We start from the raw sequence: 19,158 nt of genomic DNA, 5'->3' as shown, positions 1-19,158 counted from the left end.
AACAAATGAAAGGATGTGGCTGCTGAAGTGAAAGGGTATGGGAGAGGAGACAAAACAGCTAACACCCGAGCCATTCTATTTCTGTTAATTGGCCTATTTACTGAATAAAATCTTCTGCAGTCAGTCTTTGACTGTTCCTTCATTACTCATAGTTGTTTCAAATCTCACTATTTCTTCTTTGAAAATGTTTCCATTATCCACACTTTTCTCCTCACTTGTCATGCTACCATTCCAGCTTAGCCTGTCTTACCATAGGCTTGCTTAGAACAAATAACCTCAGGCTGGCTCTCCTTTCCCTGCCAAGTTACCTACTTGAGGATTCTTCTCAATATATGATTTCTAAGATTTATGAGAGCTGGGATTATGCAATGGTATGCTAAACAGAGCTCATACCAGACAGAGAAAGTGGCCTATCTGCTGCTGTTCTCAAACTCTGCATTCAGTGCTGTGATGTGGGTAGCTTGTCCACCCTAGGTGTATTTATGCCACCCAAATTAGTAAATACTCCAAATCAAGGCTTATTTTTCCCCAGGGAGCCAGCTGTTAAACCTGTGACAGCACTGGTCACATCTGATGTAGCCACTATCTACTGATGTAGATACTATGCACAGTATCTAACACATCATAGTCCTCAATATGCATTTGTTAAATAAGTCAAAGTCACTCTCTTCTAAAATATGTACATCTTGTTCACCAAAATTCATAGTTCGACTCTGTTGTCTAGCCTTCTAGACCCCTTTCAATACTGTTTTTCTCCTTTGTAAGACTGAGTTCCACTTAAGCTGGCCCAACCACCACTGGAGCTGGCATGATCTTCCATCAGTGTTGTAATCCATTTTGGCTGCTATAAAAAATTGCTATAGATTGAGGACTTTATAAATAATAGGAATGTATTTCCTGGCAGTTCTAGAGGCTGAGATGTCTAAAATTAATGCAACAGCAGACTCATTGTCTAGTGAGAACTTGGTCTCTGCTTCAAAGATGATCCCTCTTGCTGTGTCCTTGAATGGCAGAAGGAAAGAATGCTATCTCACACAGCAAAGGAGCAGGAGAACACTTTTTAGTTCTTTTTACGAGGGCAATAACCTCTTTTATGAAGGTGGTGCCTTCATGATTTAATCACTTCCCATTACAATGAGGATTAACTTTCAACATGAATGTTGGAGGGGACACAGGCCACAGCAGCATGCTGTCCCAATCTTATTTTTTTTTCATTATTTAGAGAATACTTTATTAGTTTCTGTAATCAAACCCATGTAGATAAGACCTTACATATTTAATACAGTGCATTACCCCTGTACAAATGGAAAAAAATTAACATTTCTAGACCAATATGGCTGTTAATTTCTGTACAATGCCAACTCAACACAGTAAACTGGGATAACTTTTTCCAAAGTTGACAGCACAGTTAAAGTTTCCAAAAATTCAAATTATATATATATATGTATATATATATATTTATATTTATATAAAAAGACCAATAATAGCAGTATGTTATGCATCAATAGCAGCAACAGCTTTTCCAGGTTCTGCAGTTATCTGAACAAAATTATAGACATCCAGCACACTCCATTAAAAAAACAGAAACAAAAAAACAAAGAAAAGAATAATACCCAGAAAACAGCAAAGTTCTGTTACTGTTGTAGTACCTGGCACCATTTTTTTTATTGGCATCTTAATCCTCATTTAGAAAGAAAACATTCTAGAGTAACATCATTAAAAACAGCTCTGATAAAGCACGGTCACTACTATGTATCATAAAGCAGGTACAAGATATTTTACATTCACAGAAGTATGATACAGGACTGTCCTACATCTATAATACTAAAGGATACAATTAAAAAGGCATTACTTCAGACTTGATTCTACTTTTTCCAGCAGAGGGCCCCAAGGATGATATGACACAGCTCTGTAAAGAAATGTACTTTCTTAGATAGGGTTTCCTTTCATTAACGGCGCAGTTTAATTTCTCTGCATGAACATCATCTAAAAACCATTTTTTAAAAACCTGAGGTAAACACAAAACAACAGAAGAAGAAGAAGAAAAAGAAAAGGATTCATACAAAGATGATTGAGTGATGGCAAGCAATACTCAACCTAACTAGTATTTTATCAAATCTGTCATGTTTGAAAGGTAAGAGCTCCACTGAAGAGAGAGATGCCAAGTAGTAGTGCTTCAAAGCTTCAGACCACAACCAAAATTGCATCCTTTCAGAAAGAAGTTGTAGGCAAACATCACTCTGTCCCAATCTTATCATTCTGAAATTTTCAAGTTTGGCCCTTAGCTGGCTCCTGGGAAATAACCTGTAAGCCATTGGGATATCCTGCTTGATGAAAGTATATATACATATATATATATATATGTGTATATATATATATATACATATATATATATGTATATATATTCAAGCTTAAATTATGTCAGAAAGTTTCTGCTAACAATGTGATATAAGGTGAATGTCTGCTTTTGTTCCCCTGGGACCCTAAGCTATGTCATATCTATATAAACAAGAGGAATTAGAAAGCAAGCAGCTAAGGTCAGCCACTGGGGCACTACATCCTTATATGACTGGTCTCCACTTCTAACCAAGGACATCAAGCCTCAAGTGAGCTTTTCCAGTTGGCCACACATATTGTCACACATTGTTTCTGAGAGAATTAAGCACTATCTGCCGCAAATGTGATTCAACTGTGAGAAGACATCTGAAAGTTGATACCTTGTTTCTTCTAGATTCTACTCTTTGTGCTTTTTCCTTTGTTAACTTTACCTGCTTCCTTTTGCCATCATAAATGGCAATCATAGGTATGATTTAGACCAAAGAATACCAAGAGGCATTCTCTTTATAATTTTGTACAGCAGGACCAATGCACTTGACCATATGGGATATGCCACTGGGCATGTGAGATGTGGGGTGACACCTTCAAGGGATATTTTATACAGTGGACTTTCCTTGAATCTAATAACTGGCAATTTAGGCAACTTGAGACATTAAAGGTCTAATTGAGAAGCAATACAAATTTAGCAACTAGGATTATTCATCTTTATGTAAATAAGATTCCATTTGTAGTGCACATGGTTAAATGGTTATATAGTAGATTGCTAAAAAACAAACAAATAAATAAACAAACAAAAGAACAATCTCAGTGGTTACAAAGGTGGATAAGGTAACGTTTCTGCTCTGAACTCGGGTCCTTGCACTTGCAAGGCAGGCCACCAAACTGCTGTGCTAAATCCCCGGCCCTGTATATGTGTATATGAACAGGCCAGTGTACTAGACACTTATAATTTAAAGAACACTATAAACATTAAAATCTACCAGGTCATCGATTTTTACTTACAATGCAGTTAATTCATCACCATTATAAGAACTAGAAGAACTAGGCAGCTAAGAATACAGATCTGGGTGCTTAAATCCTAGTTCTTAACCCCTAATTTCTCTTGTGGGTTATAATAATAGTATCTACCTTCTAAGGGTGTTAGGAGGTCTAAAATGTGTAGATATTTGGAAATGCTTAGCACAAGGCCAGATACACAGTAAGTGCTAGATAAGTAGTTATTAGGTACATATTCTATGCTTAGAGATAACTTCAAATATGAGCTTTCTTTTTATTCTGATGGTTTTATCACTCTTAACATATCTTATACATCAAAAACTGTGTTTAGACTCATTTGAGGATAAAGTGGAGCAAAGATGGAAGAAGAGAAATATTCTATACTGACATCATTGCTTTTCTTATCTTCAGTAGAATATAATTTCCTTATGACACAGCATTTCTGTTACCTGGGAAACCTTAGAACACACTGGAATTACTTCAGTTCACAGAAATCATAACCAGTGGATGAGGAAAGAATAGGCAAGTTAATTCTATGTAGGAAAAGACTTGAATTACAATCCAATTTCAGTTTGCATCAACAAAATTAGATGACTTCAACAAAAACTGGAAATTTCAGGGACACACAAACAAAATAAATTTGTTTCAAATGACCTCAAAATTATCTTCTGTGATCCAAACATATTTATGGAATGAAGCCAAATTCCAACATGCAATGAAAGTTTGTTACCTTGCCTTGATAGAAACGAATACTTTTAGAAATTTGCTTAGGTTCCAATAGGAAAAGCACTGGATCAAAATAAAGAATTTTGTATTTGTTGGATTGTATTTATATTAAGATAATAGAGAAAATAATGAAGATATACAATAAACATGCTCTGAGGCAAAAATACTCTGAAGTATTTAAAGGAACAGTTGACCCTTTACATGTTGAAATACTTATATGCAGATTATTACATAATTATTTACATGGTAACTATTTTACTTAATTTTTCTTATATTTTACCCTATTGATATAAGGCAAACTTTTCCTATAAACAGAACCAGAATCTTAATGATTTGTTGACAACAAATTTAATCATAATCACCTCAGCTACAAGAGAGATCAAAGATTAAACCTACATATTTTACTTCTGGAACAAGTCCCTACCTGTTTTGAAATGATACTTTGGGAATATTTCCATAAACAATATTCACTGATTTCACTTGAGGAGACCAGAAAATGTGATAAACTATTCAAAATAACTTCTCAAAAATTCTGATCAAATTTGGTATCTTTATTTTTTATACTATCTTTTTAAAATACAACCAAAAAGTGAGTCTACAAAGTGAGCACAATTTCTCGGTCTTTTCCTTCTTACACACTAAAATTTTTTAAAGTAGAGCAATAAAAAGTATTTAACTCCAAAGAAGGAAGGAAAGGAGAGAGAAAAGGGAATATAAAAACACAAGAAAATAATGTTTAAGCTACATATATCAATAACTGTATTAATGTTAAATATCTAAATGTCTGAGTTAAAATTCAAAGATAAAGTAAATTAAATAATTATATTCTCACAAGTGATATATCAAGGAGACAAAGATATATCATGTAAATATTAACTATTAGAAAGCATATTTAGTGATAGTTATACTTACCAGACATATACTATATTTACTATATGAGATCATACATATACTACACCATACATATACTTACTATATGAGACAGGGTAAAATTTTAAGAAGCATTGCTAGAGATAAAAAGATGTGTCATGTGATAGAAGTATCAATCCATTAAGAAGATTTAAAATTTAAATTTATATACATATTATGGTATAGCCTCAAAGTATATAAAGAACATTTGATAAAACTTGGAAAGAGAAACAGACAAATATATAAAAGTCAAGAATACACAAGGAAAAGAACATAGAAACATCTAATCACAGGTAACTACTGGTGATTCATCTATTTAAGGAATAACATAAAGTTTACACTTTTTCAAAGAATTAAAAATAGAAAACACTTCTATCTGGATAAAATTTGATAATGAGAAAGAATTATTAAATTAAATTTTAAGACTATATCTGGAAAGAAGAAATTTTAAAATTTCTGGAAGTTGATGATGATAGTACAACTCATCAAAACCTCTGGGACTCTAAGAAAGCAGTTCTAAGAGGAAAACTCATTGCAATCAATGCTCACATTAGGAAAACAGAGCAAGTTCAAATAGATAATCTCATGAGAAATCTTAAAATACTTGAGAAACAACATCCATCCATTTCCAAACTGAAATCAAGGAGAGAAATTATAAAGATGAAAATAGAAATCAATGAAATTGAGACAAAAAGTTTTTAAAAAATCAATAAATTTAAGAGCTGGTTCTTTGAAAGAATAAATAAAATAGATAAGCCCCTAGCAAGACTTACCAAGTAAAACTGAGAAAAGATTCACATCAATGCAATAATAAATTAAAAAGGTAAAATCACAACAGACTGGAAATCTAGAAGATAGTAACTACATTGAAAAATTATATTCCAACAAATTAGCAAATTTTGAGGAAATGCACAGATTTCTAGACATATACAAACTACCACAACTAACCTAATACATGAGTGCTTAACAACCCAAAAACAAGTAATGAAATTGACACAGTAATAAAGAATCTACCAACTGAATAAAGCCTAGAACCTAATGGATTCACTGCTAAATTCTACAAAATCTTTAAGGATATTATATCACCAATATTCTGTAAGTGGTTCAAAGAAATTAAAATGGATGGAGTACTCTCAAACTCATTTATGGAAGCCAGCATCACCCTGATCCCAAAACCAGATAAAGACCCAACTAAAAAACCAACATATAAGCCAATCTTCACAATGAACATGGACACAAAAATCCTCAACAAAATATTAGCAATTAGAAAGCAGCACATTATCAAAAACATGATACATCATAATCAAATAGATTTTATTCCAGAGTCAAGGATGGTTTAAATACATGTCAATAAATGTAATGCATCACACAGGAGAAGATCAAAAACCATATGATGAGATCAATAGATGCAAAAAAGGCTTTTGACAAAATGCAACACCACTTCATAATAAAAACCCTGAAACAAACAGGTATAAAAGGACCATACCTGAATATGACAAATCAAGAGCCAGCCTCAGAGTAAATGGGAAAAACTGAAAGTATTCCCCCTAAAATAAAAAATATGACAAGGATGTCCACTATCATTGCTTCTATTCAACATAGCACTTGAAACATTAGCCAGGAAAATTCTGCAAGAGAAAGAAATAAAATGGATACATACAGGAAAGGAAGAACTCAAATCATCACTATTTGCAGATGACACGATGCTCTACATAGAAGACCCAAAGTACTCCACCAAAAACCCTCTTAAAAATAATGAACTTCAGCAATGCAGCAGGATACCAGATCAACACACAAAAAAATCACTAACATTTGTGTACAACAACAATGAATGAGGTGGGAGGGAAATTATGAAAATAATATCCATTCACAATAGCTTCAAGAAAAATGAAATATGTAGTAATTAACCTAACCAAGGAAATAAAAGATCTCTACAAAGAAAACTACAGTACTCTGAAAAATGGAGATTGAAGAGAATGTCAGAAAATGCAAAGATGTTCCTTGCTCCTGGATAGGCAGAATCAATATTGTCAAACTGTCATATTCCCAAAACTCTTTATTTTATTTTATTTTATTTTTTGGTACCGGGACCTTGCACTTGTGAGGCAGGCAGCTGAACCACTGAGCTAAATTCCCAGCTCCCAAAACTTTTATACAGGTTCAATGTGGTCCCAAACAAAATATCAACAGCATACTTTACAGACCTAGAAAAAAAAAATCCTAAAATTCACACGGAATCAGAAGAGACAAGAAGAGCAAAGCAATTCTGGTCAACAAGAGGAAATCAGGAGGCATAGCAATACCTGACTTCAAGCTATACTACAAGTCAATAGTGACAAATTAATATGGCACTGGAACAAAAACAGATATGTGTATTAATGGAACAAAATTGAGGACACAAAAACTTCCCCAGGCACGTTCAGCTATTTGATCTTTGACAAAGGGTCTGAAAGTATATGTTAAGAAGAAAATAGACAATTCAACAAGTAGTGCTGAAAAAACTGGTTATTTTTGTGCAGAAGATTAAAACTGAACTTTTATCTCTCACCATATACTAAATTAGAATCAGAATAGATTAAAGATCTAAACATCAATTCAGAAACATTAAACTACTGGAAGATAAAATAGGTAAAACATATGAAGACATAGGTAGAAGACAAGATTTTATAAACAGAACATCAATTGCACAATAAATAACAGTACAAACCAACAAGTGGGTTTCATCAGATTACAAAGCTTCTGTAAAGCAAAAGAATCAATCAATAGATTAAAGAGACAACCTACAGATTAGGAAAAAATTTTGCCAGCTATTCCTAAGACAGAAGACTAATAATTCGACCAGCTAAAATCAAAGATCCAGGCAAGAAATGGGTGAGAGAAATGAACAAACACTTCACAGAGAAAGAAATACAAATGCACAACAAATGTGTGAAAAATGCTCAAAATCTCTAGCCTTTAGAGAAATGCAGATTGAAACAATGCTAAGATTTATTTTACTCCAGAAAAAATGGCAATCATCAAGAAATCAAGCAATAACAAATGCTGGTAAGGCTTTGGGGAAAAAGGACACTCCTTCACTATTGGTGGGAATATAAACTAGTAAACCATTATGAAAATCAGTATGGAAATTTCTCAAAGGACTAAAATTAGAAATTCCATATGACCCACCTATCCCCCTGCTAGGTATCTTTCCCAAAGAGCTTAAGACATCATACTACAGTGATACATGGATATTGGTGTTTATAGCAACACAACTCATAATAGCTAAATCCTGGAAACAGCCTGTATACCCATCAGTAGATGACTGGATAAAGAAAATGTGGTGTCTATAGATAACGGAATACTACTCTGCTATAAAAAGAATGACAGATTTGAGACATTTTTAGGCAAATGACTGTACCTGAAAAGCATAATATTGAATAAAACCAGATACACAAGCTTAAATACTGTATGGTACCTTTCGTTTGAGTGAGGCAAAGTACAAATAAAAAGAGTAACAAAGGATGTATAGAAGGAGACAAGGAGCTGGATCTCTTGCTATAGGGAAGTGGTCCAAGGGAGGCATGAGGAATGAGGAGGAACAAAATGGGAAATGAATAGAATAAAGACATGCCATGTACAGAAACCTAACAAGCTAGTTAATGTAAACATTATATGTATTACATGAGCTAAAATTATTAATATTAATAGGAATGAAAATTGGGATGGGGATATTGAAGAAGAGGAGGAGGGATTGAGGGGGAAGGAAGGGGAAGAGGATTAAAAAAGAAACAATCTGTGGTACGTACATGTAACCATTCCCCAAGATGATCATAAACTGCATGAACTACAAACATACACTAATAAAATTTAAAAATAAAAAAATAATAAAATAGATTGTGGACTATGCATCAAAATAAAATTTTAGAAATGCACATAATTTTGTAACTCTTAGAAATTCTTTGTGATTTGTTTTTATTTTGAGCTTTAATCAAAGTTCAAAGAAGTTGCTTTTCATTGTGACACCTTTTTTTACTAACAAAGAATTCACGTGTGAAATAAGTATTTATCAATCACCTCAATTCTCACTTCTTTTTAACTTCTCCCTCAACCATGGCTTATCCTCTCTATAAACATGCTCAACTGCTTCTCTTCCTCAGAACTCTCCCTTAGCCCTATAATTTCCTCTGCCACCCTATTCTTTTCCTTAACCAAGAGGACTTTAAAAAATTAACATGATATTTGTCTCTAATTTTTCAATTTGCATTTTCTCCTTTGGCCTCAGTGATCTGACTTCTAACTGTGCTATTCCACAGAAAGTGGTTTTCAGGTATGTCAGAAAAGAATCCCAATGCAATGGCAGTAGTCTTTTGTTTTTTACGTGGACTTTTCTGCCATATTTAACAATGTTCACTACACTGCTTCTTGAAATGTTACTTCCTTGACAACCTGGATGATAATTCCTTCTGGCTTTCTAATCAGTATCTTTCTGCCTCTTTGGATTCTTCCACTTTTGGCTATTTCATATCTTTCCTCCTTGGGCCCAGGGGAAGTCCAGAATGTATATAGATACATTTTCAAAAAGCAAACAGACTTTCAGAAAAATCTTTTAAAAACTTTCATATATTCTATATGAGGTAGAATATATTTTTAAATAGATTCCCTGTTCAGCTTTTTAACATGTGCAGAATTTTTATTGGGCAAAATAGTTTGCATTTCCATATTTGTTGTGCTAGAGATTGTAAGAAACATTTTATTATTTAAATTCTTTAAATACTGCCTCCTATTTCACTGCTAAAGTATTTATTACCAAAAACTCAAAGTCTAGAAATAAACTTTAATATACACTAATCAGTTATTAGAATTTTTGATTTAATGAATTTGCAAGAGCCTCAATTCATTAAAATTGTTGCCAACTCCTTCCTTCATTGATTGAAACATTTTAAATCCATCGTGAGCAAATGCTGCCCTTTCTAAAACAAACCATATCCAGAAAAGGAAATAGCCACAAATTTAACCTTTTCTCTTGTTCATCTTTTGCAAATGTAAGGATCAGGTTTTTGCTTTCAAGATAAACCAGAAATTTCAGAGTTCAGAGGATAAGTGACAAGGTTAATAAGATTATATATATATATATATATATTACTGTCTCTCAAACACTTCAAAGGCAGACCAGCTAATCACTAAGGCTTTAACCTCATAGCCAACCCAGAAACTTCGATAGATTCTTCCTAGAAGGACTTTACAATTGGCCCTTTCTACAAATGAAATAAGAACATAATTGTAATCTCCACCTAGTAGCCTGAAGCCTTTCCATGGTAGTGACTTTGAACTGACTTAAACTGCACAAGAATGTACAAGTCACCAATTAAAGGGAGAGTATAGAATATGGGCCAAGAGAGAATTGACACAGATGCTAGAAAATTATGACTTTTCTAAGTTCGATAGTATATAAATTAACTAAACCCTTTCTTTTAAAAAAAATTGAAGAGCAGTTTTTGCATTTGCCAAACAGTTCTCTTTCATCAGAAAAGCTAGTGCTCTAGACTTAACTATAAACTGCTAGTATGTTTTAAAGTCTAAATGTCCCCTCAAATTAAGGAGCAGATGTTATATGTAAGTAACTATCTATAAACTCAAATATGATTCTGGTAAATTCCTTGAAAGCAGTATTTATTATCAAGCTAGACAAACACACAGTGATAAAATATATGTTACCTTGTTCACTCAAATGAATTATTTCAGCTATTTCCTGTCACGGGCAGTTGTTGACACAAATTGTAGTGCTCTGATTAATAATCTGATTCACCACAAAAACAGTAAAAAAATCATACCCCCAAATTTAGGATATTTGTTTTAAGTTTATAAGTATCTCTAAACATAGCTTTTAAACACTGTCTAATAAAAATTATATTCTTTATTCTTTTATTTGACTTTATCTATAATTATCCTATAATCCTCTCATGGAAATAATATAAAAATACTTAAGGAATAGAAATTTTTAGTAAGAAAAAATGAATTTGTATGGAAAAAATCATTCTACTTAGAAAAGTACAGCTTAGGTTTTTAAAATAAATTAAGGACCTAAAATTATTTAATTAAAACTGAATCTGTAACTCCATTACATTTCAGTTTTAGATACAATTTCTTTACCACCCATAAGGCCATTCTCATGAGGAATTCTCTCTTCATGTACAAAGTTCCCAGCTGCCCCCAGGTCACTGTGAAGAACGGGGCTGTGAGCCACAAGTATGCATGTGCCTTGGCATGTAATTTAATCCTAAGAAAGAGCTCACTGGTTTTAATTCAAAAGAGTCTTCATGGAATGGAATGTTTCATGAAAATGCTGATGCCTCCTTTGAAAGGGTCTCCCTTCATACTCAGAGTTTAAAGATTGACTGAAGGATACCATAACATGTCTGGTTACAGTAAATTTGAGCATTTTCAAGAAGTGTTTCAATGTCTGTTTCCCATTAACGATATAACAAAGCACTAGAAGTAGCTACGGCCCATGACTCTAATCCACCTCAGTCCATCCCCTGTCAATCTTAACCCAACAGATTTTTCTATTAAGTGACATGAATAGAAGGGCTCCATTATGTATGTAACCTTAGCTTTTGGCAGTGACTTTCTAAAAATCTAGCAGAAGTAGAAAAAGATGAGTGAGGCAAGAGAGAAAATTGAATCATAGTGTCATTTTGCTAACACTAGTCTTGACTTACTTCCATGTAGGCTTCCTGAACGGCTCTTACCACACTGGAAAGTGATCTAAAAGCATCTCGTGTTGCTTCATACACCTTTTAGCCTTCCCACTCTCCTCTCTCCCCATTGTTTTGCTCATAGTGTCACAACTCCCTTCAAGGCAAATCCCGAAATTAACTTTCTCAGTTCTCAATCTCCTCTACTTTTTGCCAAGTAACTATATCAAAGTAATTAACTGTAATAAATTAATCCGTTCCAGTCTAGATAGAAAAGCCTGAAACCATGCAACCTCCCCTCAAGCAAAGAAATACATTTAGCAATAATTTGGAAGATAGTGTTTCTAACCAAAAAAGGGTGGGGACCATTTTGAGACTAAATAAAATCTATCTTCTTCTCACCTTTTCTCCATTTATACTATACCTTGTTATTCTTTGTTTACTCCTGAGAAAGGCACATTCTGCAGAAAAGTCAAGTGCCAGAGTTTGGGACTCTCCCTGCATCTCACTAGGTATCATTCCGGGAGAAGTCATTTTATCTTTGTAGATATTAGGCTCATAATTCATAGGTGAGGTTTATGAAAATATCTAACTCATAAAATAGTTGTATGGATTACATTGACTTTTTTAAAATATGGAAACATCATGAAAATAAAAAATTCCTCTATTAGTTTATTCTCTTACAAACCCTACTCTTCCACCATCTGATTCTCTTATCAATCATATTTTTTCTAATTCATCAATATACATACTCTCCACTGCCACATTTAAAAATTTATCACAGCTTTAACTCTATACAGTTGATAACATGAACTACATGTGATGCATTCTTTATGGTAAATAACCAGGCAAAAATAACTAATAGCAAGACTTTGGCATGTGGCCAAGCTGTCATCACTGAAGCTGGGTTTGGCTTACACAAAGAGAAGATGGATGCATTTCCAGATAGCCCAGGAGTGAAAATATATTGTACAGATGCCAACCAGGCAGCACAGACACAAAAGTGCAGTGATATGACTGCCAGCTCCTGGTATAGCTGTGGGAACCAGGAAAAAGTAGAACAGATCCACTACTTTTGAGAAAAGCTATCACAGAAGAGGTTAATTTTTTGTTTTAAGTTTGGCAGGCTTAAAAAAAATATCCAATAGTAGTGAGCAAATTGCTAAGTAATCATTATAGTGGCCTGTTGTTATTGTTGACATTCAGCTATTACAAAGGTAAATGATTATGGAATGACATACTGGAATATTTACTGGCAAAGTATAAGTAAATATTTTACTTTGAGGCTTCTAAGAATTTTTATCCACTAACTGTATTCATTAAAATGACTATTTCTTTGGCAACCAGAAAATAAAATGCCTGAAAAGTTCAGGGCCACACAGTCTGAAGAAAACAAAATAGATTTTTATAACCAGCTTTGATGTTACACAAAAAAGATAAAAATAAAACTATTATGATTATAGCTACATGTCCTGCCAAAGCCTAAAGTTTTCACAGGTGGGGCTTTTGGGAGGGGTATGGATCATAGGGGTGTGATAACTGGTTTAGTCCACTGATTGGATTAGCACAGTTCTGGGTGTGGCTGACTGAATTTACTGAAGACAGAAGCCCCACCCTCGGTATGGGTGGCACCAACCAATAGGCTTGCAGCCTAGATAGGAAAAAAAGGAAAAGGATACAGAAAGGCTAACTGCCTCCTGCATGCCACATCATGAACTGTTTTGCCTCTGCCATCCTCCTCTGCTATGGCGCCCTGCCTTGGAGCCAGCTGACTACATACTGAAACCTCTACAAACTGAGCTAAAATAAATCTTCCCTTCTTTAACTTGTGGATGTCAAGTATTTTTTCTCAACAAGGAAGAAATAATTAAGACAATAACTTTTTTTGTGGAGCAAAGTTTTTGTTGTTGTTGTTGTTGTTGTTGTTCGTTTTTTCATACCAGGGATCAAACTCAGGACCTTGCATTTGCCCGGTAGTTTTTTCCACATTATGGGTTGTCTTCATGCTATTGATGGTTTCTCTTGCTGTGCAGAAGGTTTTTAATAAGAAGACACTCCACCTGCTGATTGTTTGTGCTAGTTCACAGGCACCAGAGATTTTGTTCATAAAATGTTTTCCTACACCAATGTCAAGAATTCTACCTAACATCTCTTTCAGCTGGTTTAGTGTTTCTGTTTTAATATTTAGATCTTTAATCCACTTCAATTTTTGTTATGGGCATCTGAAATGAACAGACATTTCTCAACCAAAGAAATAGAAATAGCAGATAAACACGTGAAAACATTTTCAACACCACTGGTCATTTGAGAGATGCAAATGAAAACAATGCTGAGATTCCACCTCAACCCAGAAAGAATGGCTGCTATCATGAAATCAACCAATTACAAATACTGGTGGGGCTGTGGGGAAAGAGGAGCCCTGCTCCACTGCTGGTGGGAGTATAAACTAGCGCAACCACTTTGGAAATCAATATGGATTTACCTCAAAGAATTAGGATTGGAAGTCCCATTTGACCCAGATACACTGCTGGGTATCTTCTCCAAAGAATTAAAAGAGTCACATCACAGTGATATATGTGCACCCATGTTCATAGCAGCACAATTTGTGGTAGCTAAAACTTGGAAGCAGTCCAATTGCCCATCAATGGGAGACTGGATAAATAAATGTACTTTTCTAATAAAATGGAGTACTACTCAGCCATAAAGAATGATAAACTAGAGACATTTATAGCTAAATGGATGCACATTGAGGTGGTACACTTAAGTGAAATAAATAAGACACAAAAGTGTAAACACCAAATAGTTTCTCTAGTGTGGAAAACTGAAAGTGTAAATAAGGACTAAAAGGTATAATAGATAGTGTGAAATAGGATGAAAAGGTGCAAAGGGAAAGCGGGAGGGGAAAAGAAAGCAGGGAATGGAATTAATATGAGAAAAAGAAAAAATGGAAACAAAGTCTTTGTAGATAGGGATGGGTGGAGGGGTTGATGGGAGGGCAGGGGAATGGGGAAAAATAAGAGCCAAGATGAATTATGTAAATGTGCAAATTTCCCATAATGAACACTATTATATTATATATCTTAAATGTACCAATAAAATTAATTTTAAAAAAGAAATGGGTCATAAATTTAAAAAAAAAAAAGTATAAAGGAGCCAGTTTATTGAATATCTGCTAGGGCCCTGTTCTCAAAGATGGAGTCTTCAGTGTGCCTTCATATAGCAGGAGGGCAAACAAGCTTCCTCAGGCCTTTTCTTTTTTTTTTTTTTAATTTTATTGAGTTTATTGGTACATTTTAGGGATACAGTACAGTTACATTCATTGTTGGGATCATGTACCTTTACATGGCAAGTCTTGATTCTCGTTTTTTCCCCTTGCCTCTGCCCTCCCTTCACCCCTCCTCCCCTCCCCATCTACAAACACTTGATTTTCATCTTTTCATTCTCTCACATTTTTTTCTTTTCCCTTTTTGTTCTTCCCCTACGTATCACACCTTCCCTACACCTTTAGCTCCTTTCTTCAAATTTCTAATTGTCAGTAATCTTATCCTCAGGCCTTTTCTAAAAGGGAACTAGTCCCATTCATGAGGACCATGTCCTCTTGACCTAATCACTTACTAAAGGCCTCACCACATGATACTAACAACTTGGGGGTTAGGTTTTTAACACATGAATTTGAGGGTGACAAAAATTCAGATCATGCCAGGCCTCATCTTCTCTGTTTAGTTTTTTTTTAAGTGTTTTTTTAGACTGGCAAAGCACACATGATGTTTGCCTAAATAGTGAATTACAAGAACAAAACCTTTTTTTTTTTTTTTTTACTTTATTGGTACATTTTAGGTATATAGTACAGTTATATTCATCATTGAGAACTCGTACCTTTACATGACAGGTCTTGGTTCTCATTTAGGAAAGATTGAACTTAGAAAACTTGAATCTTTCCATAATGAGTAGTATGTCTGCCTAACCTTGCTCCAAAGAAAGGCAGGCACATTTATTATACTGAAGAATTGAATCACTTGCTCTTTGCTCTGGGAGAGATACTATTTCTATCTTCCAAGGCCATTTGTTTTAAGGAGTATCAGCAAACTCTTTCCAAGAGAACAATTTCTTACACTTTGTGAGCATAAGTATACTACTCTCTTGCAAGTATACTACTCTGCTATTGTAGTATAAAAGCAAAAATAGATAAGAGCTATTGAAGAAGGCAAAAAGAATGACTTAATCTAAGAAACATTTCATAGTACAGAATAGAGACACAGATTTAAGCATATAAACTAAACTGCTACAGGGTCTGGGGATTTGGCTCAGTGTTTCTGCTGCCTGCCTTGCAAGTGCAAAGACCCAAGTTCAATCCCCGGTAAGAATAAATAAATAAATAAACAAATAAAATAAATAAAATAAAATAAACTGCTGCATAACAGATGAGGCAAAGAGGGACAGTATGGAAGGCTCAATAAATAATTTTTGAAATATGACTAACAATACAAGAAACAAAGTTATAACTTTACTTCACATATTACACTAGATGGATCAACAATCTGCACACATATTAAAATATATGAGCAAACAAAGATAAGGTCTGGTTGCAGGAAAAACAGCTGCCTCCATCCTTCATACATTCTTTCATTACTGCACCTCTCTCTAGTCTCTTCAAGGATATTGGTTTTTTTTTTTCTTTTTTGGTTTTTTTGAGACAGGGTCTCACTATGTAGTTGAGACTGACCTGGAACTCACTATGTAGTCCTGGCTGGTCTTGAACTCACAGCGATCCTCCTGCCTCAGCCTCCTGATAGGATATTGTTTTTAATAGCAGCATCGTTTATATAGATGCTCCTGACATGATAGTTTGACTTAAAATTTTTCAGCTTTACAATGATGTGAAAGCAACATGCATTCAGTACAAACTATACTCGAAAATCTGAATTTTGGTTTTTTCCAGGCTAAGGATACAACCAGATTGCCTTTCACTTTAAGTACAGTATTCAATAAATTCCACAAACTTTTCAACACTTTATTATAAAATGGACTTTATGTTAGATCATTTTTCCCAACTAGAGGCTAATGGCAAGGTTCCAAGCTGGCTATCACATTTAGCATATCAGTGACAGTAAATGTACATTTGATATATGATATTTTCAACTTAACAATGAGTCATGAGGCTATAACTAATCAAAAATTGAAGAACATCTCTTACCAGAAGTACTAGCTACAGTCCTCTGCTCTACCAGCTGAGCTATTGAAGGGACGAAGAGCATCTGTAATACAAAAATATTAGAAAAATTCAAATGTTCATAAATAGGGGAACTGATAAAATGTTGCTCATATTTAAGGTGAATACTGTAATTAAAATAAAATATATTTAACTATGTCAATGTAAATTTATCTCAAAAGCATTTTGAGTAAAACAAAGCCAAGTCACTTAACAATTAGTACAGCTTGTTAATATTTTGTGAGCTTAAATTATATACCTGCAAATGCAAGAAAATAGCACTATATGATTTCTATGGATGGAGATATAGAGAGAGGTAAAGGTTTTAAAATATACTAGAAGGACAGTAAACTCTATATGGTGGTAGAAAACTCGAGATGGTAGGGAGGTCCAAAATTGAAATCAGAGATCCAATGAGATTTTAGCTTTATCGGTAACATTATAAATTTTAATTTAAATAGACCATATACAGTGGACCCTTGAATGACAAACTCAATCAGTTCCCAAGGGCTGCTTGTAACTCAAGTCAGTCGCAAATCAATACAGCTGAGATCTGGATGTTTACCTGGTACACAATATGGATAACAAGAGGCAGATGAATCTTCCCTTAACCTAATTAATCCACATTGTTCATATATCAGTCCGGTCATAACTTGAGGGTCCACTATGTGTGTGTGTATATATATATAATATATATATATTAGGTTAACAATGTTCCATCCCCATCCCCATGTAGATATTGTTCTGGACCTCAAATCTATGATTTTTACCATATAGCAAAGACTTTGTAGGAATATTAAGGATCTGGAATGAAGAGATTGTTGCAGACCATCTGAATGAGCTCTGCTGTCATCACAAGTGTGCACAAATTGAGAAATAGTGGGACATTTGACACAGACACACAGAGAACCTATTGTAAAGAAATATTTGGAGACGCAAAACATGAAGATTGGAATGATGCAGCCCCTAGAATTGGAAGAGGCAGGGGACAGATTAGCAAAAGTTTCTGGAGGCATCACAAACCTGCTGACATCTATGTCTCAATGAAATTGATTTCAGACTTTGGGCCCATAGTAGTATGAGAAAATGAATTTCTGTTGTTTTAAGTCATTCAGTCTGTGATAATTTGTTATAGCAAACATAGGAAACTAGATAAAATGTTACTATGCACTCTTCTAAAAGAAAACAGAGAAATAACAAAAGCTGTAATGTTAAAGAGTTATTCTGAGTCATAAGATGTAGGTCATTATGAATCTTTCCTCTCTTTTTCAAATTAAAAAACAAAAGAGCAACAATAAATATCAGATCAAAGAGGCTGTAAAGGGAAATAACTAAGAAATTGTGAGAAAATTAATTTACACAATTTCACTTCAGCGCTAAATTTCTCAGGGTGCTAAGTATATAAATTTGATTTAAAGATTATATTCTCTGTTTTTTTGGTACGGGGGATCGAACTCAGGTCCTTGTGCTTGCAAGGCAGGCACCGGAACCACTGAGCTAAATCCCCAGCCCAAAGATTATATCCTTTTAAAAATCCATTAATATCTCTAAAGTAAATACAGGCACCGGCCACTGAGCTAAATCCCCAGCCCAAAGATTATATCCTTTTAAAAATCCATTAATATCTCTAAAGTAAATGATCATTGCCTTCAGGTTAATTTAGTTCATACACAATCTCAAAAGTTTTAGTAAATCATGAAGAAAATCTGGATTCTCTGGAATAAACAAGCTCAGTTTGGCCCAGGGGCTTCTATGTCAAAGAAGGTCCTTGGCTTCAAATGACGAGCAGGAAGCTAGATTAAGCTAATAGCCACTATCTACATCAGCAGTCTTCAGACCACTTTCTATTTATCCCCAGAAAAAATAAACAGATGCACAAAGACAAGGGTATTTTTCAGGTAATAATTTCTTATAAAGTCACTAACATGTCCCAAAAGTGACTGTTTCAGAAAGTGCCTTTGCTATAGAGGTAGGTTTTCCTTTCCCACATCCTCTTTCATGATAGTGAGTGTCTCCCTTAGATTAAAACCATCATTCTTCATCCAGCCTTACCATGTATATTATCTCAAGATATACCCTAGCATAAACTAAAACTCACCCATGTATACAAATGAACTAGAGGAAATAGTTCTACACCAGTGTAGATAAGAATCATATCACCAGAAAATTTTTATTTTTATGTTTACTATTCATGTATGAAAATTTATATATTTATGTTTTTATCATTTGTACTTTCATACTTATAATAATTCATAACCTTTATAAACAGAGCTTTCTGGTCACAGGAAATAAGAAGATAAATCC

General features: G+C 34.1%; 1 protein-coding gene across 1 annotated transcript in view; it reads right to left on the bottom strand.

The window, feature by feature from the left end:
- Adamts20 (ADAM metallopeptidase with thrombospondin type 1 motif 20) overlaps positions 1 to 16,859 on the bottom strand; it is a 275,934-nt gene extending 259,075 nt beyond the window's left edge. Inside the window, exon 1 of the mRNA XM_033763587.1 lies at positions 16,840 to 16,859. The gene's annotated coding sequence lies outside the window, so the exon portion shown is untranslated. The remainder of the gene's footprint in view (positions 1 to 16,839) is intronic.
- Between the last annotated feature and the right edge of the window lie 2,299 nt (positions 16,860 to 19,158).

Source organism: Fukomys damarensis, unplaced genomic scaffold (assembly GCF_012274545.1).
Source record: "Fukomys damarensis isolate Sample0158 unplaced genomic scaffold, DMR_v1.0_HiC HiC_scaffold_15, whole genome shotgun sequence".
NCBI classification, from domain to species: Eukaryota; Metazoa; Chordata; class Mammalia; order Rodentia; family Bathyergidae; genus Fukomys; species Fukomys damarensis.
Note: the sequence above shows the minus strand (reverse complement) of the source record. Positions and strands in the feature narration are given on the sequence as shown.